The sequence below is a fragment of the Phacochoerus africanus genome, chromosome X (genome assembly GCF_016906955.1).
Source record: "Phacochoerus africanus isolate WHEZ1 chromosome X, ROS_Pafr_v1, whole genome shotgun sequence".
In the NCBI taxonomy this organism is placed as follows: Eukaryota; Metazoa; Chordata; class Mammalia; order Artiodactyla; family Suidae; genus Phacochoerus; species Phacochoerus africanus.
This window is the reverse complement of record NC_062560.1, coordinates 31,674,402-31,688,712: the sequence shown is the minus strand read 5'-3', so window position 1 is coordinate 31,688,712 and position 14,311 is coordinate 31,674,402.

The following is a 14,311-nucleotide window of genomic DNA, read 5'->3' as shown; positions in this document are numbered from 1 at the left end:
AGTAATATAGAGATGATATATAGTATATAAGAGGGAGTTCCGTTGTGGTCTAGTGCTTAAGAATTAAGAAATAAGGGGTCATCACTTCTGTAGCTTGAATTCTGACTCTAGCCCAAAAACTTTTTCATCCTATGGGTGCACTCAAAAAACATTTTTTTAAGTATGTAGGAGGGTGTGAGTAGCTTATATGCAACTACTACCCTATTTCTGCTAAGGGACTTGAATATAAGTAGGTTTTGGTGTCTGAGGCAGGTTCTGGAACCAATCTCATGATTACTGAATGATGACTGTACTTCAAATGGATTTCAGTATGTTTAGTTTTGAATTTTATTACATCTTATATGCCATTTATAATACAAGGGAATAATAGGTTAAAGTGGAAGTTAGTAATTTATGTTCCTCTGTATTTTGCTGATGTTGTGCTAATCTTACTAGCAAAGCTATTCGTATCACGTAGTATTCCTTCTAAGTGAATGTTAATATTTGAGTTTTAGTTTTTATTTGAAAAGGAACACTCTTCTTAAGTTAGCATCTGATAATGCCAGTTTTTTAGACAGGGGTCAAGATGGTAAGCAGTAGTATTGCCATAACTTTAAGAGTCTCTTAAGAGAAAGGAGAAGGATCAACACATATTAAACCTCTTAGACATCTGCACGAACACACATTTGGTTTTAGGTGAAGCTGTGGTCCTTGCTATTGTTTATTATTGTGGCCAGTATCACTTTAAACTGTATCCCCTCAGTCTAATTTTTTCAAATTTCTAAATTTTTCTTTATATATATATATATATATATATATATATATATATATATATACACACACACACACACACACACACACATTTAATATAACAAAATCAGTGCCTCATTAGGAACATGACTTCAGTTAAATACATAGAATTTAAATTGCAGTTACCATATTATTAAGCAACTGCAGTATGACATTTTCAGTAACATTTATAGTTGATCATAACAATGAAGAAAAATAAATGCCTTCTAGTGAAATTTCGTATGGGCCATAAAGTAAAACAAGAAGCATGTGCTTAACATACATCATACATCAGTATGTATTTCAGAAAAAAATATCAATTCCAAATTTTCACCCTATCTTCCTTAATAGGACAATAAAATTTTAAAATCTAGACTAGGTTGATTAATATTGAATTAACATTTGATCTTTGGAGCTCTCTGCAGCAAAAACCAGAGAAGATAATGTCTGTAAATGCAGTTTTTTTTTCTTTTTGGTTTTAAGAGGGCATACTTATTTAGTAATACATTTTTAAATGACTATTAATTTACATAAATCTACATTTTTTAAAGTGCCGAATTTATCCAGATCAATACATTTTACTTTTTTTGTTTAGCGTTAGAGTATAAGTCTAAGTCTGCAACATGAGAGTCTGAGTTGAATCTTCCCTTATCACCAGCATTTTGCCTGGCATGATTTTTTTTTAAATTTTATTTTTATTTATTTTTTTTTACAGAATAAAATACATATATTTAAACACAATTACATTCACACAGATTATTATATCATGGATATTCAGAAACAGATTAAGTGACTCCCTCTGGAGAAATGGAATGGAAAATATGCTGAGACAAATAGGAATTTTTTTTCTATACTTTATGCCATTTTGTATAGCTTTCATCTTTACTATTAAATATTATCTATTATATTTCAATTTTTCTTTAAAAATTAACATTATATTAAAATTGTGTATATTATGCAACTAAAATTTATAAAGAAGAAAGCCTTATATACCGTTAAATATTTTATATAGCATAATAAAAAGAATCACTTAACTGGTAAGAATTACAAAAATAATATACCGTCTGAAAATAAGTAAAATATAAAATGCATGAATTGGTTAAAAAACAGTGTAACTATATAAATATGTCCTCGCAATTTGTTACATCTTATTGATTCTTCAATATAGGCATTACACCATTCTAGGTGATGTGATAAACAAGACATTATAGACCTTACATTGTACCATGGAGAGAAATGGTTATTAATAATACAATTGTAGAACTGTATTATTGTACAGTTGCATTATTTAATTATAATTATCATAAATTCTTTGATGGAGAGAAAATCGGAATCAGATGTAAGAAGATTTCAGCATTCCAAGAATGATGTCAAATGACCCCCTTCATGGTGGATTATGCACTTACTTACTATGAGATATATTTCTTCTCCAGAGATTCCTTGTTTGTGTATCAATTGTAGATTTTGGTTTGCCATTACTCTGAAGTTTTGATATGAGTCTATATGTATATGAGATTGTTTTAAGTTGTTGTTCTCTTAATTGCAAGTGCATCTCCAGTGTCGTGCATTTGTACCCACCTCTTCTCATGATTTCTGATTTTGGTGGTATAAGTGCACGGATGATTTCGTATCTTTATTGTATCTATACCTTTACTGGTGAGCCTTGTCATTTGTGGAATTTTTGTTTCCTGTTGCTGTCTTTTCTTTTCTGCCTAGTGAAGTTCCTTTAGTATTTGTTGTAAGGCTGGTTTAGTGTTGCTGAATTCTCTCAACTTTTGCTTATCTGTGAAGGTTTTGATTTTTCCTTCAAATCTGAAAGAGAGCCTTGCTGGGTAAAGTAGTCTTGGTTGGAGGTTTTTTCCTTTCATCATGTTAAGTATATCATGCCATTCCCTTCTGGCCTGTAGTTTCTGCTGAAAAATCTGCCAATAACCTTATTGGGGTCCCCTTGTATGTTACTTGTTTCTTTTCCCTAGCTGCTTTCAAGATTTTCTCTTTGTCTTTAATTTTGGTCAGTTTGATTAATATGTGTCTTGGTGCATTCCTCCTTGGGTTTATTTTATGTGGTACTCATTGTGCTTCCTGGATTTGAATGAGTGGTTCCTTTCCCATGTTAGGGAAGTTTTCAGCTACTATCTCTTGGAATATTTTTTCTGTCCCCTTCTCTCTCTCTTCTCCTTCTGGCACACCTATAATATGGATGTTAGTGCATTTAAAGTTGACTCAGAGTTCTCTGAGATTCTCTTCATTTATTTTCAATCTTTTTTCTCTTTTCTCTCCTGCATCCATAATTTCCACTAGTCTGTCCTCCACCTTGCTTATTTGTTCTTCTGCTTCCTGTATTCTGCTGTTAGCGGCCTCTAGTGAATTTTGTATTTCAGTTATTGTATTTTGCATCTCTTCTTGTTTAAGTTTTATATTTTGTATCTCTTTGCTCAGTGTTTCCTGTAAGTTATCCATCTTTGCCTCCAGTTTCTTTCCAATGTCTTGCATCATCTTCAGCATCAACAGTCTAAAGTCTTTTTCCTGGAGGCTGAGAATCTCCTCATCGCTTAGCTGATTTTCTGGGGTTTTTCCTTTCTCCCTCATCTGAGTTACAGTTCTCTGTCTTTTCATGTTTATAGGTTTTTGGTGTGGTGATCTTTTTACAGATAATAGAGTTATAGCCTCTCTTCCTTCTGGTGTCTGCCCCCTATGTGGATGAAGTCAGTATGGGGGTTTGCTGTAGGCTTCCTCATGGGAGGGGCTGATTCCTGCCCACTGGTAGGTGGAGCTGATTCTAATCCCTCTGGTGGGTGGGGTTTAGTCTCTGGGTGGGATTAGAGGCAGCTGTGTGCCTGGGGGGTCTTTAGGCAGCCTGTTTACTGAGGGGCAGGGCTGTGATCCCACCTGGATTGTTTTTTGCCCTGGGGCTTCTCAGCACTGACTGACAGGTGGGGCCAGATTTTCCCAAAATGGCCACCTCCAGAGAAAAGCAGCTGCTGTATATTCCTGAGAGCTTTGCTTTCAATGTCCCTCCCTCGCAACAAGCCATATTCACCCCTGTTTTCTCAGGATGTCCTCCAAGAACTGCAATCAGGTTTGACCCAGATTCCTGTGGAGACTTTGCTTTGCCCTGGGATCCAGTGCACGTGAAAGTCCATGTGCACCTTTTAAGAATGGGGTCTCCGTTTCCCCCAGTCCTGTGGAGCTCCTGCGCACAAGCCCCACTGGCCTTCAATGCCAGATGCTCCAGGGGCTTTTTCTCCCAGTGCCAGATCCCTGCATGTGAGGGTTTGATGTGGGGCTCAGAACTCTCACTGTTGTAGGTGATTCTCTGTGAACCAGGTAGTTTTCAGTCTATGGAGCTTCCCACCCAGGAGATATGGGGTTGTTTATATCATGAAATCGCCCCCCCCCACCTCTTGATGTGGCCTCCTCTTTTTCTTCTGGAGTAGGATATCATTTTTAAGGTTTCCAGTCCATCTGGGTGGAGATTGCTCAGTCTTTAGTTGTGAATTTTGTTGTTTTCAGGAGAGAAGTTGAACTCCAGTTCTTCTATTCTGCCATCTTAATCCTGAATCAAATTTCTAAATGTTATCTGTTTTTTTTTTTCCATCTTCATTGAAGTTATTAGCAAACTAGAGAGAATACTTGTTTGGGGTTTGTGAGGAAATGGCTGAAATCCCTTTTCAATAAAAGAGCTGTTATTGTAGAGGCTGAAATTGCACTAACCAAAGTGTTGTGGTAGAAGGTATAACATACATAGTTTACTTTAAGGCTTTTACTAGGTACTAGTTCCTGTAATTTTTTTTTCAGATTTACTTATTGTGGGGGAAAATATGAGATCTACACTCCTAATGAATTTTAGGGTATAAAGTACTGTATTGTTGACTGTATGCACTGCACAATAATGCACAGCACATAGTTATAACTTTTCATCTTCCATGACTGTGAAGCTTTATCCCCATTGAATAGCAATTCCTATTTTCCCTTCTCCCCAAGTCCTGAGAACCATGTTTCTATATCAGTGAGTTTGACTAGATAAATCATGAAGGTGGTGTTACACAGTGTTAAGTCCTTCTTGACTGGCTTATTTCACTCAGCATAACATACCCAAGGTTCATGTTGTAGTCTGTGAAATGATTTCCTTCTTTTTTATGGCCAAATAATACTACATGATATATGAATACCATTTTTTCCTTCTGGATTCATGTGTCAGTGGACATTTAGATTTTTTCCTACCTCTTGCCTGTTGTGAATACTATTAAACTGAAGAATTTTTTTTCAAGACCCTGATTTCTTGAAATCAGTGCAATTGATGGATTATATGGCAGTTCTATTTTTAAGTTTTAGAGGAAACTCCATAATGTTTCCCATGGTGGGTGTAACATTTTCTGTGCATTCCAACAGTGTACAAAGGTTCTCTTTATCTTCATTAATACTTTTTATTGTATCGATAGCAGCCATCATAACAAGAGTGAGGTGATATCTCTTTGGTTTTTCATTTACATTTCCCTGATATTAGTGATGTTTAGAATGCTTTCATATACTTGTTGACTTTTCATATACTTGTTTAGGATTTTTTTCTCTGTCAAAAATTCCGTTGGGATTTTGATAGGTATTGGATTGAATCTGTAAGACATTTTGGTTAAAATGAAGATTCTAACAATGTTAAGTCTTCCAGTCCATTAATGAGATATCTTTCCATTTTGTATCTTCTTTAATTCCTTCAAAGTGTTGTAGTTTCCAGTGTATAAGTCTTTCACCTTCTTGGTTAAGTTTATTCCTAAGTATTTTATTCTTTTTGAGGATATTGTGAGTGGGATAGTTTTCTTAATTTTCTTTTAAAAATTACTTGTTAGCGTATAGAAATGCAGTTTTTGTTTATTTTGTATCCTGCAACTTTATCGAGTTAGTTTTAACATTTTTATGTAATCTTAGGGTTTTCTACTTATAAGATCATATCATCTGCATACAAAGATAATTTTACTTCTTTCTTTCTAATTGGATGCATTTAGTTTCTTTTTCTTGCTTAATTGCTCTGAATAGGACTTTCTAGTACTGTGTTGAATAAAAGAAGTGAAAGTTGGTATCCTTGCCTTGTTGCTAATCTTAGAGGAAAGGCTTTCAGTTTTCCACCAAGCATGGTATTAGCTGTGGCTTTTGATATGGTCTTTATTATATTGAGATAATTTCCTTGTTTTACTAATTTGTTGAATGTTTTTACCATGAAAAGATGTTGAATTTTGTTGAATGATTTTTATGCATCTACTGAGATGATCATATGATATTTATCCTTCATTCTGTGTCTATATTACTAGTTGTAATATTTTTAGTTAACTTTGTTTTACTGAGAATGAGAGTAGATGAGTAATATCACTAGTGGACATGTAAATTGAAGTCATGAGATGTGAAATCGGAAAATGTGATATAAGAAACAATATAAAAAGAAATGTAATTTTAAAAAGAATGCTTTTGAGCAAGCCTGACTTGATTCAACTGGTTACTATTATTATACATGTCTGGGTTTTGTCCAAAAACCAAAACTCTACAAATAATATGGTAATAAAATGTTTAAATGGGATATGGAACTCGTTTGATAGTAGATGGTAAAAATTGTTAGAAATTCTTCCATTCTTTCTCTGCCCTCTCATGTACAATCTCGACTTTGCTGTTTTAGTTAATAAATTCAACCTACATTTTATTGAAGTTGAGTTTGGTTTTTGTTGTATTATATTCCTTCATTTATTTATATTTATTTAGGCACCAGGATATCTTTTGAAAGTGGAATTTTTGTACTACAACAAATATAATTTAACTGGTATTTTTTAGAATTGAGAATTAGCCTTGCCACCAGTAACTAAGTGTTTTGCAATAGTGACTGTCAGCCCTTTCTCTTCCAATACAACAAAACAAGTAGTAATTTTAAAGATAAATGAATTCATAAATGATTCTTTAAGGCTTGAGTTAAGTATACTCTAGTAGTTTTAAGCCTTGAAATTTCTTTGGTAATACTTTGGCATAGTTCTTATCTAATTTATTTAATAATGCATAAAGTAGTTAATCCATTTTGAATAGAACATTATTTCAGAAGAGTTTTACAAATGTAACAAAGAATCAGTGTACATGAAGGCTATCCCATAGCCTATACGAGTATATAAGAACCTTCGCTTTTGGACAGTATAGCTTTACTATGTCAGTTATTTCCATTGAAATTAGAGAGGTTGCTTTGATTGATTAATTTATGTTGTCATTTAATAGATAATACCATGTTTAAGTCATTCTGTTAGACTTATGATGGATATAAATAGGAATCACGTGCACAAAATTCTTTCAAGAATAGTCAGGGTTCTTTGTTTTTTTCTGGATGCATCTGTGGCATATAGAAGTTCCCAGGACCAGGATTGAATCTACACTACTGCAGTGAGAATACTGGATCCTTAACCTGCTGTGCCACAAGAGAATTCCTCAAGAATAGTCAAATAGGGGACTGGTATACATAAATCAATTATTCTTACGTGAGATAGAAAATATATCATTTGCCTGAAATTGACAAGAGGTCTGAGGAAGGTGACCAACTAGCATTGGGGCAATCTTGAGTGCTTTAATGGAAAAGGCAACATTTTGGCTGGGCCTTAAATAATGGAGAGAATTTTTTTTTTAAGTGAGAGGACCAAGACAAGGAATTTTTAATCAGAGAAAAGAATATGAGCATCAGGCAGATAAACATGAAGTATGTGTAGGGAATAGTAAATAATTTCATAAATCAATATATAAGGCTATTGAACAGAAGTAAGGAATTATATGCTTTTGGTTGAAATTTAGAAGTTCACTGTCTTGAATTTTAATTTATGATGTTGTCTATGGTGAGAGAGTGTGATTGAGCACTGAGATACTGGCTCTCAACCTTAATTTATTGAGTTATCCTCAGGAATTTTGTAAACCACCTGGGTCTCACTTTTTTATAAAATGAGGCAGTTTTTTTTTTAATTTATTTTTTTTACTTTATTTCAGATCTAAAGTATGATTGTTACCTTTACTTAGTAAATAACTGGGAACTAATTAAATACCCAAGAGTAATATGACCTAATCTGTGATTAAGGAAGTCATTGAAAATGATTTAGAAGGCATCAGGAGTGGATTGAGATAGGGATCAGGAATTTCACATAGTAAGAATAACAACATTCTATGTAAAATGCAAGAAGACAAATGAAGCCTAAAAGAGAGGGACAGGTAGATAAAATAGAAAATGTAAGCATAGAAATGAAAGACTTTAATAGCATTTTAGTAGCAAAAGGAGGAATCTGATAAATACCTCTTTTTAAAATGCTCAGGCCTTGGAGTTCCCATTGTGGCTCAGCAGGTTAAGAAAGTGACTGGTATCCATGACAATGCAGGTTTAATTCCTGGCCCCCCTCAGTGGGTTAAGAATCCTGAGTTGTTGCAAGCTGTGGTGTAGGTCACAGATTGAGGCTCAGATCTGTCATGGTTATGGCTGTGTGCCAGCAGCTGCATCTCAGATTCGACCCCTAGACTGGGAATCAATTACTCTTGATATTGATATGCCACAGATGTGGCCCTGAAAATAAAATGTTCATGCGTATTTTACATACACTGTAATATCTTGATATTTATTATTCTTCATGATTTTAACTTTAAAAAACCATTAATGCTTTTTATTAAAAACATATTGAAAGTAAATTTTTTCTAATAGGTGAGACGGTATATTCAAATTATTATTATCATAATCATTATCATCATCATCATCATTAAGAATACAGCTGTGGGAAAGTTCCCATCGGGGTGTATCAGAATTGAATCCAGCTAGGAACCATGAGTTGCGGGTTTGATCCCTGGCCTCGCTCAGTGGGTTAAGGATCTGGCAATGCCATGAGCTGTGGTGTAGGTTGCAGATGCAGCTCAAATCTGCCTTGCTGTGGCTCTGGCGTAGGCCTGTAGCTATAGCTCCAACTAGACCCCTAGCCTGGGAACCTCGACATGCTGCAGGAGCAGCCCTAGAAAAGGCAAAAAGACAAAAAAAAAAAAAAAAGAATACAGCTGTGGGATATAACTGTGTTTCAAACACTGACATACTTTTTGAAAGTCTCTACTTTCTTGAATGCCTCATTGCCGTCTTCATGGCTATTATACTCCACAAGAATTTGAGCGGTTTGCAAAATAGGTTAACTGAAAGGAGAGTGTGTATACTAATAAAACTGATGTAGTAGTAATATCAGTATAAGTACATACAGGCTTACTGGATATTTTTCATGAGAGGGCACTCTGTCTTCATTAATGTCGCCTATTTGTGTGATATAAAAGAATTTGGGGAAAATAAAATATTTAAAAATCATATGTAATTAGTCTGTGAATAGGTATTAGAGATATGTAGTCTAAATTCATACTTCCTATTTAAAACTTTGGCAATAGTGTTTTAAGTAGGTATTGATTTTTTTTTTTTGTCTCAAGTCAAAAATATTATTGACACAGTGATATTTCATATTGATTCCTATAATTAAATTAAAACAGTAGATATCAAACCACAATGTTCATGGCTTGTTGAAACAGAATTCTGGGTCAGACTCTCACAGTTTCTGATTCAGTAGATTACCGATGGGGCCTGAGAATTTGCATTGCTTATAAGGGTTTAATTTACTGACCTTTGCTACTGAAAAAATTTAAATGGAGAAACATCATAAGCTGTTATAATTTTGCCTTACTATAGTGTGGGATGTACTTATCCCACCTCCACTTCCTTGTTGATATGTAGAATAGTTCTGTTATTGTACATTTTATAGGCATTAGACATTCAAAAACCCATGTGTATAATTTGGAGAACTTTCTAGCTTATCCAAAGACAAAGTTATGTCACTTGTTACATGGATAGTAAACTTTTAAAATATTCTCCGTGTGACTTTGCTTATTATTTATAAATACTATAGAGTAAACCTAACCTTCAACCCATAGTATTTACTTGTAATGAAGACTAGTGTAGTAGATAAAGTTTTAATTCTAAATCCTGACAACAAGACTACATGCTATAGTTGTAACATAAGGAGAAGAAATCTTAGAGAACAAATAGATGATGTGTATTTTCATATATTTAATCTCTTCTTCCACTTGGAAAAGCATGTTTCTCAAAAATTATATGGGGTAGCTTTCCCATTTTAGTACTTTCTTTTTTTAAGTTTTATGATGATTTCTGCGGTCCACCAAAGTGACCCAGTTGTACATATACACATATCCATTCTCAGATTCTTTTCTCCCATAGATTATCAGAGAATACTGGATAGAGTTCTCTGTGCTATATAGTAGGTCTGCATTGACGAGTCATGCCATGTACTTCAGACAAAAGAATTCTTTTAATTTTTTATTAGAGTTGATTTACAGTGTTGTGCCAATTTTTGCTGTATGGCATAGTGACCCAGTCATACATTTATATACATTATTTTACTCATACTATCTTCTATCATGTTCTATCCCAAGAGATGGAATATAGTACCCTGTGCTGTACAGTAGGACCTCATTATCCATTCTCATTGTAATAGTTTGCATCTACCAACCCCAAACTCCCTATACATCCCACTCCCTTTCCCCTCCTCCTTGGCAACCACAAGTCTGTTCTGTCTGTTGAGTCTGTTTCTGGTTTGTAGATAGGTTCATTTGTACCATATTTTAGACTCCACATATAAATCAAATCATGTGGTATTTGTCCTTCTCTCTTTGACTTATTGCACCTAGCATAATACCTGCTAGGTTCATCCATGCTGTTGCAAATGGAACTATTTATTTTTTTAATGACTGATTAGTATTCCATTGTATATATGTACATCTTTATCCACTCATCTATAGATAGTCACTTAGGTTGTTTCCATATCTTGGCTACTGTGAATAATGCCATCATTAACATTGGACTGCACATATCTTTTCCAATTAGTGCATTCATTTTCTTTTTTTGAAAAATACCCAGAACTGGAATTGCTGGATCATATCATTTTTCTATTTTTAATTTTTTGATAAACTTCCATACTGTTGTACCAATTTGTGTTCCTGGAAGTAGAATTTTTCAACTTAGTCTTTTTGCCTTTGTTTACAGAAGATTTTACCCTATAAAATGGCATAGTTTATTTATATATCTGATTATATCAACGTTTTGTTACAGTGTTTCTGGATTTGGTTTCACCTGTAAAAGGACCTTTCTCATTCTGTGATTATCTCTTGAAAATCTGCTCTCATTTCTTCTGGCACAGTTTATGGTGGTGGTGGCAACAATCCTTGCTGTTATTTCCTCTTCTTTCCTGTCTCGTTCTTCCTCCTTTGAAATTTACCATGTTGAATTTTAGTTTCATTGTCATTCAAAATATATGAAACCAGAAGTAACATTTGTATGCTTTATCTTCGATGTTATATATACATGCACATTCCAGTCTTAAACATTTTCTAACATAATCCATTAATATGATCATTCTTTGTGGATACGTTTCAGGATGTGTTGAACTCCGCTTATTTGTTTCCTGCATTTATGACCTGAATCTATTGCCTTTTGGAAATTAAAAGGAACTGGTGTTATGTAAGGAAGTACATATAATAGCTTAGGGAAGGATACAGGAAAGAGAGCTTGAAATGCTCATTAAATTGAATTAATAATTGAAATAAAATAGTATACTTTGTAAAAGGTGATTTAATGACTTGGAAAATTTAGTTATGGGATCTGATTAAATTGAAGTGTCACCAAACATTGGTAGCATCAGAGTTGATTTGTGAGCACTATTCCAATTTTAGATTGATGAAGCTACAACAGGAGATGAAATAATTTTGCCCTCTGGTAAAGAGTCAAAGTACTGAAGTTATAATATGAAATTATGCATGACAGTAATATAATACTGTGCCTTCTTACAGTACCTCCTTCCTTGCGCCTCTCTTTCTCCCTCTCTGTGTCTCTCTCCAACCCTACCTTTCTCTCTACCCTTCTCTACCTTTCCCTCTCTCTTACTCTCTTTTTTTGCTTTTTCTTCCTTGTATCCATCTCTTCCCCTTTTTTTCTCTTATATCCTGTGAGGATTTCCTAATTGTACTGTCATATGCTGGCTTTTATGATTTAGGAAGTTAAGTTCCTTTATTTTATGTTTGTGTCTGAGCAGGAAGATGAGAATGACCCCCATCACAAATTTCATTACCATACCAAAGAAAATTTTTGACTCATTCCTCAATGATTATGTTTGCTATTCGTGATATATGTATACTTATATCTTAACACAATTCTGAATGTTGTTAAATTATAACTTATTTTTTGTGTCAGTTGATTGACTTATGCTAATCTTGGTTTTAAATTCACATTTGAAATGGATAAATGATGGGGTCCCAATGTACAGCACAGGGAACTATGCCCATTATCCTGGGTTAGAACATGATGGAAGATAGTATGAAAAAAAAAAAAAAGAATGTATATATATGTATGACTAGGGCACTTTGCTGTACAATAGAAATTGAAGGAACATTGTAAATCAACTATATTGTAATTAAAATTTTTAAAAAGTAAAGTCAAGCAAAGTATTGTAAATGCCAATGATTTACTTCTTCATATGTAGGCCAAGTATTCTAGAATATAATATTCTAGTTATTAAATATCAATCTTATGTTTACTTTTTTATTTATTGTGGTAAAGTATACATCACATAAAATTTGTTATTTTAATCATTTGAAGTGTACACTCAGTGACATTAAACACATTAAATAAACCATCAGCACCATCCATCTCCAGACCTTTTTCATCTTCCCGAACTATCACTCTGTAACCATTAAACAATAATTTCCCTCTCCCCTCACCTTAGACTCTGGGAATCATTGTTCTTCTTTCTGTCTCTATGAATTTAAGTACTCTAGTTGCTTCGTGTAAGTGAAATTATACAATAATTGTCTTTTTGTGACTTGTTTATTTCAGTAAGCATAATGCTTTGAAGTTCATCCATGCTATGATAGGTGTCAAAATTTTCTTCCTTTTAGGCCAAATATAATATTCCATTGTATGTATATACAACATTTTGTTTATCAATTTATCCATTGATGGACCCCTAGGTTGCTCTCTCTCTCTAGAGAGATATCTCCATCCTACTAACCATCTTAAACTGTGTGAAGTGGCAATTGATTGTGGTTTTCATTTTCACTTTTTAAATAATTAGTGTTGTTGAATATCTTTTAATATACTTATTGGCTATCTATATATTTTCTTAGGAGAGATATCTTTAAGACTTTTGCGTATTTTCTTTTCTATTTCTTTTTTAATTGATTCTTTTTTATTTTATGTATTATATATTTTTCCCACATTATCCTCCATCAAGTTCCATCACAGGTGACTGGATATAGTTCTATGTGCTCTACAGCAGGATCTTATTGCTTATCCACTTCAAATTCAATAGTTTGTATCTATTAACCCTGGACTCCCAGGCCATCCCTCTCCCTCCCCTCCCCCCAGCAACTACAATCTGTTCTCCAAGTCCATGAGTTTCTTTTCTGTTGAAAGGTTCATTTGTGCCATATATTAGATTCCAGATATGTGATATCATGTGGTATTTGTCTTTCTCTTTCTGACCGACTTCACTTAGTATCAGAGTCTCTAGTTCCATCCATGTTACTGCAAATGGCGTTATGTCGTTCTTTTTTATGGCTGAGTAGTATTCCATTGTGTATATATACCACCTCTTCCGAATCCAATCCTCTGTCGATGGACATTTGGGTTGTTTCCATGTCCTGGCTATTGTGAATAGTGCTGCAATGAACATATGGGTGCATGTATCTTTTTCATTGAAAGTTTGTTTGGATATATGCCCAAGAGTGGGATTGCTGGGTCGTATGGTAGGTCTATATTTAGTTTTCTGAGGTACCTCCATAATGTTTTCCATAGTTATTGTACTAATTTACATTCCTACCAACCGTGTTGGAGGGTTCCCTTTTCTCCACACCCTCTTCAGCATTAATTATTTGTTTACTTGCTAATGATGGCCATTCTAACAGGTGTGAGGTGGTATCTCATAGTAGTTTTGATTTGCATTTCTCTAATAATCATTGATGTTTAAGATTTTTTCATGTGCCTGTTGGCCATCTGTATATCCTCTTTGGAGAAATGTCTATTCAGGTCTTTTGCCTATTTTTCAGTTGGGTTGTTGGTTTTTTTTGCTGTTTAGTTGTGTAAGTTGTTTGTATATTTCAGAGGTTAAGCTCTTGTCAGTTGCATTGTTTGAAATTATTTTCTCCCATTCCATAGGTTGACTTTTTGGTTTTTTTTCATGGTTTCCTCTGCTGTGCAAAAGCTTGTTAGCTTGATTAGGACCCAATGGATTTTTTTGCTTTTATTTCTGTTGCCCTGGGATACTGACCTAAGAAAACATTTGTAAGGTTGATATCAGAAAATGTTTTGCTTATTTTCTCTTCTAGAAGTTTCATGGTGCTTTGTCTTATGTTTAAGTCTTTAAGCCATTTTGAGTTTATTTTTGTGCATTGTGTGAGGGTGTGTTCCAGTTTCATTGATTGACATGCAGCTGTCCAAGTTTCCCAGCACCACTTG